Source organism: Eptesicus fuscus, chromosome 8 (genome assembly GCF_027574615.1).
Source record: "Eptesicus fuscus isolate TK198812 chromosome 8, DD_ASM_mEF_20220401, whole genome shotgun sequence".
Taxonomy (NCBI): domain Eukaryota; kingdom Metazoa; phylum Chordata; class Mammalia; order Chiroptera; family Vespertilionidae; genus Eptesicus; species Eptesicus fuscus.
Window position 1 is genome coordinate 7,428,055 of NC_072480.1, and position 11,513 is coordinate 7,439,567.

An 11,513-nucleotide genomic window follows, 5' to 3' on the forward strand; every position below is an offset into this window, starting at 1 on the left:
ACCCAGGGACGCTTGGCCTCTCCCAGACCCAGGTCCACTTGGGCTCACCCGGGCCTAGGTGCACGAGGCCTCATCCGGATCCAGGGACGCATGGTCTCGCCCGGACCCAGGGACGCTTGGCCTCTCCCAGACCCAGGGGCACGTGGCCTCACCCGGGCCTAGGTGCACGAGGCCTCACCCGGATCCAGGGACGCATGGTCTCGCCTGGACCCAGGGGTGTGTGGGCTCTCCCAGACCCAGGGGCACTTGGCCTCACCCGGACCCGGAGTCCGGCCTCACCTGGACCCAGGGGCATGTGGTCTCACCTAGACCCAGGGACGTGAGGCCTCACTTATACCCAGAGGCGTGTGACCACACCCGAGTCCAGAGGCGCGCAACCCCGCCCGCACCCGGGTCTCAGTGGGGCCCCGTCTTCCCGATCCCAATTCCTGCTGGTCAATCTGCTCTCTTGTCGTAGTCTCAAAGTTGTTGTGGTAGGCAACAATCAGGCTTCCGCCCTATGCCTCCATCTTGGTCCTCCTTTGTATAGTTAAGTCTTGATTGTTGTTGGTGTCACTGGGGGGGCGCTCTTTGTCTATAAAGGAAGAGTTGCTGTGCAGGAGACACGTTTATGGGCCGGGTCTTGGTGCAGCAAAGTTTTGGCGCTCACTGAATATTCCCGTTGAATGTGTCCCTTATGCACGTGGTTGAAATCTGGTGTCATCTCCCACAGACCACTAGATGCCCTCGTTTCTGGGTCTCCAATGGGGTGTAGATCAGCTACTGCCTTAGGCACTCAGCAAGGATTACAGTAAAAACTGTAGTTTCTTCCTCCTGTCTGAGTGGCCCTGGAGCAGTCCGACTAGAACAGCAGATCATCTGGTCCGCTGCCAGAGGGCAGGCCACCCACATGCTTAAGCCGTTGCTTGGGGCGCAGGTGTGCCTGCAAGACTTTCGGGGCAGGTCTTCAAAACATGCGGGGCGGGTCCCAGGGCGGGGCGGGGTCTCAGGGCGCCAACAGGCCATGGTGCTGCGAGCCTCGATGGCTGTGAGTCTGGTCCTTCTGCCTTCCATGTATCTAAGTCCCCTCGTTCCGCACTCCAGCGCAGCAAACACTGATTGCTGGGCGCACCTCTGCAAGAGTCCCGCCTCTCCCCGCAGGCATCTGGGTCTCCCGGGGTTCGCCAGAAGATGGGTTTCAGGGTGATGGAGAGCTAATCTCCCTTAGGTTTGGAACAAAAGCCCCTTTCCCCCGCCACCAGCCAGACCCACGCACCTCCACACCTCATCCCCTCCGATTTCGCTGGGTGCGAGGCAACAGAACAGCCTTTAACCTCCGCCGCCATCTTTTTCAAACTTCTCAATTTGTACTTCTTAATCCCTTCATTTCAGTCAACTCTACTGAAGTCTAGCGCCGCCGGGAGGTGCACGGAAAGGGCGCCCGGGCCTCCGTCCGGTGCGCGGTGCGCACGTCCCGCGGCACCAGGCGCGCGGGGGCTGCGTGGCGGGGACGGGTGCTGGGAGGCCGCCGGGCTCCGGGCGCCGCCGCTGTGGCGGCGTCCCCAGCGTCCTGGGCCGGGCGGCCTGCGGGGGCGGCGGAGTTGCGAAAGTGAGTGAGTTTCCCAGGGTTTCGCCCGGAATGGGGTTCAGTGCAATCGGAGCCGGTGCTCAGCGCACTCCGGAGCCTTTATCTCCTTCCTGCCAGTGAACTCCAGCCAGGTCATCAGCCGCCCCCTCCTCTCCGGTTCCATCCTCCCCGCAGGCGCGTGTGCTCGTGTCTCCGCCCGTTTCTCCATACCTCAGGCTTTTACGGCTTCCCCGACTGTCCCCGTGGCCTTCTCCTTCCCTCCAGCTGTGGGCATTTCAGTCCACCAACTTTCCTGTGGTTCTGGACGATGTCCGTTCTGACCTCTAGTTGTATTTTTGAAATTGTTGTGCCCGGCTGCAGGTTAGGTGTTTAACCTATGCCGCCATCTTGGTTTTTCTTGTTATTTTTCTTTATTTCTTACTTTATTTTCCATTAACATTTACCCCACCTATTCCATCTTCCACTATCACCACCCGCCCATAATCACTACACAGTTGTCCATGACCATGAGTTCTTTCTCTTTTTTACTTCTTTTTTGCTCAATCTCTCCACCTCCTCCCCCTGCCCCCCCTATGCCCTCCCACCAGAGCTGTCTGCCTGCTCTGTCTATGAGTTTATCTCTGTGTTGCTTATTCAGTTTGTTCATGAAATTCCACATATGAGTAAAATCATATGGTACTTTCTCTGACTGGCTTATTTCACTTGGCGTAACGTTCTCCAGTTCTATCTATGCTGTTGCAAAGGGTAAAATTTTCTTCCTTTTTATTGCTGAGTAGTTTTATCCACTGATGAACACTTGGGCTGCTTCCAAATCTTGGCTATTGTAAATAATGCTGCAATGAATATAGGAGCTCATATATTTATATGCTTTTGAATTAGTGTTTTGGGTTTCTTGAGATAAATTCCCAGAGATGGAATCATTGCATCCTAAGGAAGTTCCATTTTTAATTTTGTAAGGTAACTCTATAATACTTTCCACATTGGCTGCTCCAATCTGCATTCTCATCAACATTGCACCAGGGTTCCCTTTTCTCCAAAATACTTGCCAACATTTGTTGTTTGTTGATTTATTGATTTATTCTGAGGGGCCTGAGGTGATATCTCATTGTGGTTTTAATTTGCATTTCTCTGATGATCAATGACTTTGAGCATCTTTTTATATAACTACTAGAGGCCCGGTGCATGAAAATTCATGCACTGGAGAGGGGGGGCGGTCCCTCAGCCTGGCCTGTCCCCTCTCACAGTCCGGGAGCCCTCAGGGGCGGGAGGCGACCCGGTGATCGGGGAAGGCATTGCCCCCATCACACCTCTGCTGCTGCCACTGCCAGCAGCACAAGCCTCGGCCAGCTCTGGTTACCTGAGCCTCAGGCAGCCCTGGGCAGCCAACATCCGAGGCTTGCCTGTGCCTCAGGCCAGCCCTGGATGGCTGGGGGGCTGAGGGGACGGGTGGACTCTGGAGGCAGCCGCACACCTGCCACCCCAGCAGGGCTGAGGGGACTGGGCGCCGCCATCTTGTGGCTGTAGGCACTGCCATCTTTGAGGGCGGGGCAGTCAATTAGCATATTCCCTCCTTATTGGCTGTGGGTGCCACCATCTTTGAGGGTGGGGAAGTCAATTAACATATTCCCTCATTATTGGCTGTGGGCACCACCATCTTTGAGAGTGGGGCAGTAATTAGCATATTCCCTCCTTATTGGCTGTGGGTGCTGCCATCTTTGCAACAGTGTGAGGGTCAATTAGCATATTCCCTTTTTATTAGATAAGATTGGCCATCTGTATGTCCTTTTTAGAGAAGTGTCTATTCAAGTACTTTACCGATTTTTAAATTGTATTTGCTTTTTGTTTTCTTGATGTTGAATTTTATAAATTCTTTATCATTTTTGTATATTAACCCCTTATCATATGTATCAGTGAATATGTTCTCCCATTCAGTGGGTTGTGTTTTCATTTTGTTGATAGTTTCCTTCGCTATGCAAAACCTTTTTAATTTTATGTAGTCCCATCTGTTTATTTTTTCTTTTGTTTCCATTGCTTGTGAAGATATATCAGAAAAAATATTGGAATGAGAAATGTCTGAGATTTTACTGCCTATGTTTTCTTCTAGTATTTTTATGGTTTTTAGTCTAACATTTAAGTCTTTCATCTATTTTGAGTTTATTCTTATGTGTGGTGTAAGATGGTTGTCTAGTTTCATTTTTTGCATGTATCTGTCCAATTTTCCCAACACCACATATTGAATAGACTATCTTTAGCCCATTGTATGTTTTTTCCCCCATTGTCAAATATTAATTAAATGTAAAGGCCTGGGTTTGTTTCTGGGATCTCTATTCTGTTCCATTGATCTGTATATTTGTTTTTATGCTAGTACCATGATGTTTTGATTACTATGGCCTTGTAGTATAGTTTGATATCAAGTAGCATGATCCCTCCAACTTTATTCTTCTTTCTCAAGATCACTGTTGCTATTCGGGGTCTTTTGTGGTTCCATATAAATTTTTGAAATATTTATTCTAGTTCTGCGAAATAGGCCATTAGTGTCTTGATAGGAATTATGTTGAATCCGTAGATTGCTAATCTCCTGTGCAGATTCTTATCTTTTTGTTTGTTTCCTGAAGAATTCTCTGGGCTCTGTGTATGTGTGTTATCAAAGATCATTTGGGTAAATATACTGACTTGCTAGAGTCTTGATGTGAAATAGCATAGGTCACTGTTGTAATTGAGGTTCTGAGCTGCTGGCTGAGTATTCCTGAATGCACAAGGCAGAACAGCCAAAGCAAAGATGGTAACTCTTATCCATAGCCAGCACTCAACATGTGTGCAATCTGAGGCCAAAGCTTTGTTAATGAGAGGGAATTTCACTTATTTACAGAGAAATATGATATGAACTAGATATGTAATTTAAAATCTCCCATTATTAAAAAGTAAAAAGAAATCAGTGAAAACAATTTTAAAAATCTTCTTTTATTTAATACATTATGGTATATATGAAATATTGTCATTTCCACATGGAATCAATATAAAAATATATCTGTGAGATATTTTTTTTTTTTTTAATAATTCATTATTGTTGAAAATATCCTATCTAATAAAAGAGAAACATGCAAATTGACCATACCTCTGCTATGCCCACACGCCACGCCCACCAGCCAATCAGGAGCAAGTATGCAAATTAACCCAGCCAAGATGGCGCCGGCCACGAGCTAGAGCCAGTGGAGGCTTGGGTTGCCCCCGGCAATGGAGGAAGCCAAGCTTCCCGCTGCCATGGCCTGCCCTGGCCTCTGCTCAAGGCTACAAAGTTTCAATTATAGAAGATAAATAAATCCAGATACCTGCTTCCAGCCTATGCTTGGGTCACCGGGGTGGGATGTGGCTGGCCTGCAAACCACCACAGGCCCCTCGCCCAGGCCGCCCATGCCCCAAGAGAACCCCCACCCTGATCCAGAACACCCTTCAGGGCAAACCAGCCAGCCCCTACCTGTTTACCAGGCCTCTATCCTATCTAATAAAAGAGTGATATGCAAATTGACTGTCATTCCAACACACAATATGGCTGCCCCCATGTGGACACAAGATGGCTGCCACAAGATGGCCAGCAAGGGAGGGCAGTTGGGGGCAATCAAGCCTGCAGGGAAGGGCAGTTGGGGGTGGACCCAGGCCTGCAGGGGAGAGCAGGGGGGGGACCAGGCCTGCAGGACAGGGCAGTTAGGGGTGACCAGACCTGCAGGGGAGAGCAGTTAGGGGTGACCAGACCTGCAAGGGAGGGCAGTTTGGGGGGACCCAGGCCTGCAGGGGAGGGCAGTTGGGGCGGGACCAGACCAGCAGGGGAGAGCAGTTAGAGGCGATGAGGCTGGCAGGGGAGGGAAGTTAGGGGTGACCGGGTCAGCAGGGGAGGGCAGTTGGGAGGGACCAGGTCTGCAGGGGAGGGCAGTTGGGGCAACCAGGCCGGCAGGGGAGGGCAGTTAAGGGTGACCAGGCTGGCAGGGGAGGGCAGTTAGGGACAATCGGGCTGGCAGGGGAGCAGTTAGGCATCAATCAGGCTGGCACAGGAGTGGTTAGGGGGTGATCAGGCTGGCAGGCAGAAGTGGTTAGGGGCAATCAGGAAGGTAGGCAGGCGAGCAGTTGGAAGCCAGCAGTCCTGGATTGTGAGAGAGATGTCCGACTGCCCGTTTAGGCCTGAGTAGGATCAGGCCTAAATGAGCAGTCGGACATCCCTTGAGGGGTCCCAGATTGGAGAGGGTACAGGCTGGGCTGAGGGACACACACCCCTATGCATGAATTTTGTGCACCGGGTCTCTAGTTACATATGTCCCCTTTTCTCTCCTATTAACCCCCTCCAGCCTGACCACCCCCCAAGGCCTTCACCATCCTATTGTCTATGTCCATGGTTATGTATATATAGCTTGAATTCTGGTATTGTAATTCCTCCAACTTTGTTTTTCTTTCTCAAGATTGCTGCAGCCATTCAGGGTCTTTTTTTATTCCAAATAAAATTTTGGAGTATTTTTCCTAGATCTGTGAAGTATGTTGTTGGTATTTTAATAGGGATTGCATTGAATCTATAGATTGCCTTGGGTAGTATGGACATTTGAATGATGTTGATTCTACCAGTTCATGAACACAGTATATTCTTCCACTTCTTTATATCTTTTTCTATCTCTTTTTTCAATGTCCTATAGTTTTCTGAGTACAGGTCGTTTGCCACCTTGATTTTATTCCTAAAGTATCTTAAGTTTTTTGTTGCAATAGTAAATGGGATTGTTTGTTTAGTATCTCTTTCTGAGAATTCATTATTAGTGTATTTAAAAAAAGCCATCAATTTTTGGGTGTTGATTTTGTATCCTGCTACATTGCCAAATACATTTATTAAATCTAATAGTTTCATGGTGGAGTCTTCAGGGTAGGGGTCCTCAAACTTTTTAAACAGGGGGCCAGTTCACTGTCCCTCAGACCGTTGGAGGGCCGGACTATAGTTTAAGAAAAACTATGAACAAATCCCTATGCACACTGCACATATCTTATTTTGAAGTAAAAAAACAAAATGGCAAAAACACCTGCATGTGGCCCTTGGGCCGTAGTTTGAGGACGCCTGCTTTAGGGTTTTCTATGTACAATATAATTTCATCTGTGAACAATGGCAGTTTTACTTCCTCCTTTCCAATTTGGATGCCTTTTATTTCTTATTCTTGTCTGATCACTGTGGCCAGGACTTCCAATACTATCTATAATAATAAAAGCATAATATGCTAATTAGACTGGACATCCTTCTGGACAAAGCCAGGGTCCCCGGCGCCAGAGGGAAGCCGGTGCTGGCAGCCAGGGGAAGAAAGGCCTACTAATACTCTTGTACAAATTTCGTGCATTGGGCCTCTAGTGTTGAATAAGCTTGGTAAAAGCTGACATCCCTGTCTTGTTTCCATTCTTAGGAGAAATGGTTTTAATTTTTGCCCATTGAAGTTTTTTTATCCTACCTTATAATAGAGAAACATGCAAATTGACCGCACCTCCGCTATGCCCATGATTGGGCCTGCGAGAGGCTGGGGGCGGGACTCCAGGTGGCCTTTCCGGCTGTTGAGAAGACCAAGATGGCGGCGCCCAATCCTCTTAGTTCCGGGGGTCCTCTGCGCCATCGCCAAACGGGGGGGCGTGGCCGGTCCCAGCCGGGTGCTCCGCGGGTGATCCAGGCGGCGATTGCCACCCGGAGGGGCATGGCCGGGCCCAGCCGGGCGCTCCTGCGGTGATCCAGGCTGCAATTGCTACCCTGGGGGGCGTGCCCGGGCACAGCCGGGCGCTCCCTCGGTGATCCAGGCGGCGATCGCCACCCGGGGGGGCGTGGCCGGGCACAGCCGGGCGCTCTGCGGGTGATCCAGGCGGCGATCGCCACCCGGTGGGGCGCTCCCGCAGCGATGGCCACGGGGGGCGTGGCCAGGCCCAGCCGGGCGCTCTGCGGGTGATCCAGGCGGCGATCGCCACCGGGGGGGCGTGGCCGGGCCCAGCAGGGCGCTCCCACGGTGATCCAGGCGGCGATCGCCACCCGGGGGGGGGGGCGTGCCCGGGCCCAGCCGGGCGCTCTGCTGGTGATCCAGGCGGCGATCGCCACCTGGGGGGGCGTGCCCGGGCCCAGCCGGGCGCTCTGCTGGTGATCCAGGTGGCGATCGCCACCCGGGGGGGCGTGGCCGGGCCCAGCAGGGCGCTCCCACGGTGATCCAGGCGGCGATCGCCACCCGGGGGGGGCGCTCCCGCAGCGATGGCCACCGGGGGGCGTGGCCGGGCCCAGCAGGGCGCTCCCGCGGTGATCCAGGCGGCGATCGCCACCCGGGGGGGCGTGCCCGGGCACAGCCGGGCGCTCTGCGGGTGATCCAGGCGGCGATCGCCATGGGGGGGGGGGCGTGGCAGGACTTGCCCAGCCGCTCCCAGGGTCCCTGGGAACATTGCAGGCATGTGGTTGCTGATTCCCAGACCAGGCCTCTGGCCACAGATTCATAGCTTTGCAGAGACCTAGGGCAGGGATCTGCTTTATCTGCAGAGAGACAGAGGTTCTGCAGTGCCCCCAAGACGTGGGTGGGCCCAGCCAGGGATCAAGGGGCATGGAAGGACTCCTGGCAGAGGGGCAAGGACCCTCACCCCTGAGGCGGGGGTTGAGGGGTGGAGCCACCTCAGTGAACGGGTGCTGCACTGCAGGGTACTGGACTGACTGATGTGATTCAGAGAAGCTCCCAGTGCTAATGGGCCTTGCTCAGGTGGCCTTCACACTTCATAGGCAGTGACTCCTGCTCCTGCCTTCACCCAAAAGCAAGCTCGCTACACCCTGCCCCATAGCAGAGCATGCCTAGGCAGTGAGTGGGAAGCCTTCCACCTGCTTCGGAGAAGGGGGGGCAGTAAAGAATGGGGGGAGAGGAAAGAATGTGGAGCATCCGCAATGAAGAGGTGCTTGAGAAAGAGGCTGGGACGCCTGACTGGAAGGTTTGTTCTGTTTGCTGGGCCGCTGCCCCTTAGGAAGCGCAAAGAGCATGGCTCTGAGGGCTTCCTGTGTGCTCTGAGGGCTTCCTGAGTCAAGTTCCACAGCCAACTGGAATTGGCCTCAGTTTCCTGGTCTGTAAAATGGATGAAGCGTGTCCCAGTGCCTTCACTGATCTTTGATGGCCAATTGAGATACTATATAAAGAAAATGAGGGAAGAAGTGAGAAAGAAAAGGAAGGACAAAAAAACACAAAAGAAAGATTGAAAGGAACCTGTAAACCCATTGTCACTTAAATAGGGAATATAGTCAGTAGTGTTGTAATGATGGTATGATGCCAGGTGGGTACTAGAAATATCGGGGAACACTTTGTAAAGTATATGATTGTCTAACCACTATTCTGTAACTAATATAAAACCTGAAACCAATACAAAATAATGTTGAATGTAAAGAAATGAAAATTGGAGTGAAATTTTTATGAATTTCAAAGATTAAATAAAAGCTGTAAAGGAAGGAAGGGGAGAATAAAAAGTGTTTTCCATTTTGCCACTTCATTAAAAAGACAGTTGTCTTTATGTGGTGCTTTTATGCTTTTCTAAGTCATTATCTCATTTTAATTTCCGGGCAACTTAAACACAAGATAAGTATTCCCTCCACTATTTAAAGAAAGGAAATCTTGGTGTCTGGTCCTAATGATTCAATCGTCAAGCCCTTATTGTAAAGCAGGGTTAGTAAAATTTTCTGTGCAGGGTCATATCTATACTAATAAAAGCCTTGGGGGTGATCAGGCCAGCAGGGGAGGGTATTTGGGGGCAATCAGGCCCGCAGAGGAGCAGTTAGGGGTCAATCAGGCCAGCAAGGAAGCAGTTAGGGGGCAATCAGGCAGGTAGGTGAGTGGTGAGGAGCCAGCAGTCCCGGATTGTGAGAAGGATGTCCAACTGCAGGATTAGGCCCGATTCCACAGGAATCGGGCCTAATCCTGCAGTTGGACATCCCCCGAGGGGTCCCATATTAGAGAGGGTGCAAGCTGGGCTGAGGGACACCCTCCCCAGTGCACGAATTTTGTGCACCGGGCCTCTAGTATATATATATTTGCATACTCCTCTATTGGGTGCATATATGTTTACCAGAGTTATATTTGTCTTAATGTATCAATCCCTTTAGTATTATGAAGTGGCCTTCTTTATCTCTTTTTATGGCCTTCATTTTGAAGTCTACCCAAAGCTCCCTTAAACTCTCCCCCTGATTTTTATTTTTTTTCCCAATTGCTGCTATGAATGGGTGTTTTTTTCTACCTTGTCTTGTAAGTCACTGATCCATTCCTCAGCTTCTTCTAGTTTATTATTGAATTCTTCCAGGGTGTTCTTTATTTCAGCTATGTCATTCTCATTTCCAATTTATTCTTACTTATTGTTTCAACCTCTTTTTATGTTGATGTAGCTCTCATTAAATCCCTATACTTCTCATTAAGTTTCTTATAATTCTCACTGAGTTGTTTGAGCACAGTTATTATCATTCATTTGAATTCTTAATCTAACAAATTGCTTGCCTCCATTTATTTTAGTTCATTTACTGGTGATTCCTCCTGTTCTTTTATTTAGGGTTTTTTTCCTTGTCTCCCCATTTTTGCTGTTCCTTTATATTTGTTTCTATCTATTAAACTGCTATGCCTCCCAGACTTTGTGGGGTTGTCTTATGTAGTAGGTGTTTTGTGGGACCCAGTGGTGCAGTCTCTTAGATGTCCTTAGCTAGGTGCTCTAGGAAAGCCCCCTCCTTGAAGTATTTTGGTTTTCCTGTTATAGTTGGGTCTTGAATATTATTGTCCCATTTGTGGATCGAATCTCCTTGCAGGCTGGCTGACTATGTGGCTTACCCGCAACCATGTTGTATGAGCTGTTGCAGAGGTGGTGACAGAAAATAACAAAATACAACACAACAAAACACAAAACAAAAACATACGCAAGACCTCTACAGCAACAACAAAAGCAACCACCAGAGAAGAGAGAATTAGGAAAGAGAAGAGAGCAAGAGTGATAGAAGAAATAAAATAAAGAAAAAATATGAGGAGAAAGATAAAACAAACAGACAAAAGCAACAACACACAAAAACCAAAACAAAACAAAAGGGGGTGGAGAAAAAGGAATGTGTAGGTGCAGAACTGAAATAAAGAAAAAAAGAATAAAGAATTAGGGGAGTAGAGGAAGGAAAACACATTAAAATAATGGAAGAAGAAAAGAAAAGAAAAAATTTGTAAAGGAAAATAGAGGAGAAAGCAAATAGATCTAAAAGAAGAAAAGGAACAAAGATGAGGAAGCAGGAGAAAAAGAGAAAAAAAATGAGTAGGATTAAGGAAGAAGAAAATTAGATATATGAACAAAACAATAGAGACTAGAAAATAACAAATCAATAAAGCAGATAGATAAAGAAGATAAATAAAAAAGGAAAAAATAATGGAAATAGAAAAATATGTAAAAAAGGAAAGAAAAGAATAAAAGAGAAAAAAAAAGTGAGTGGTGCTTGTTTTAGCAGAGTTTCATCTACATGGCAGCTCCTTTTGGATCCTGATCTTCTGATGACTGTGGCTGACTGTTCTGTTTTCCAGTTCTGGGGTTCCAGGGAGGTACTTAGGTGTTAACCACTGTCAGAAAATGTCCTCTTTTGGCTTTCAGCAACCTGCTTGAAGCTCCAAGTGATCCACAGTTTGTGTCTGTCTCCACAGGACTGGGCTGCACGCTGGAGAGACCAAGCTTCCCTCTAAAGCAGGTTAGCAGCATGGGGCCCAGGGCTGGGTCAGCAAACTTCCCCTGGTTCCCCAGTCTCCTCCTCTGCCTACCTTCTCCTGCCAGCCAGCTGTCAATCTTAATCACTCAAAAGTCTGTTGCTGAAAGGGCTTCAGGTGGGGTCGGGAGTCTAGACCTCTGGGTCTCCCATGAGGGGGAGGTACATTTCAGATTTCAGGGAATGGGGTGTATGTGTTTCCCTCTCCCAGAG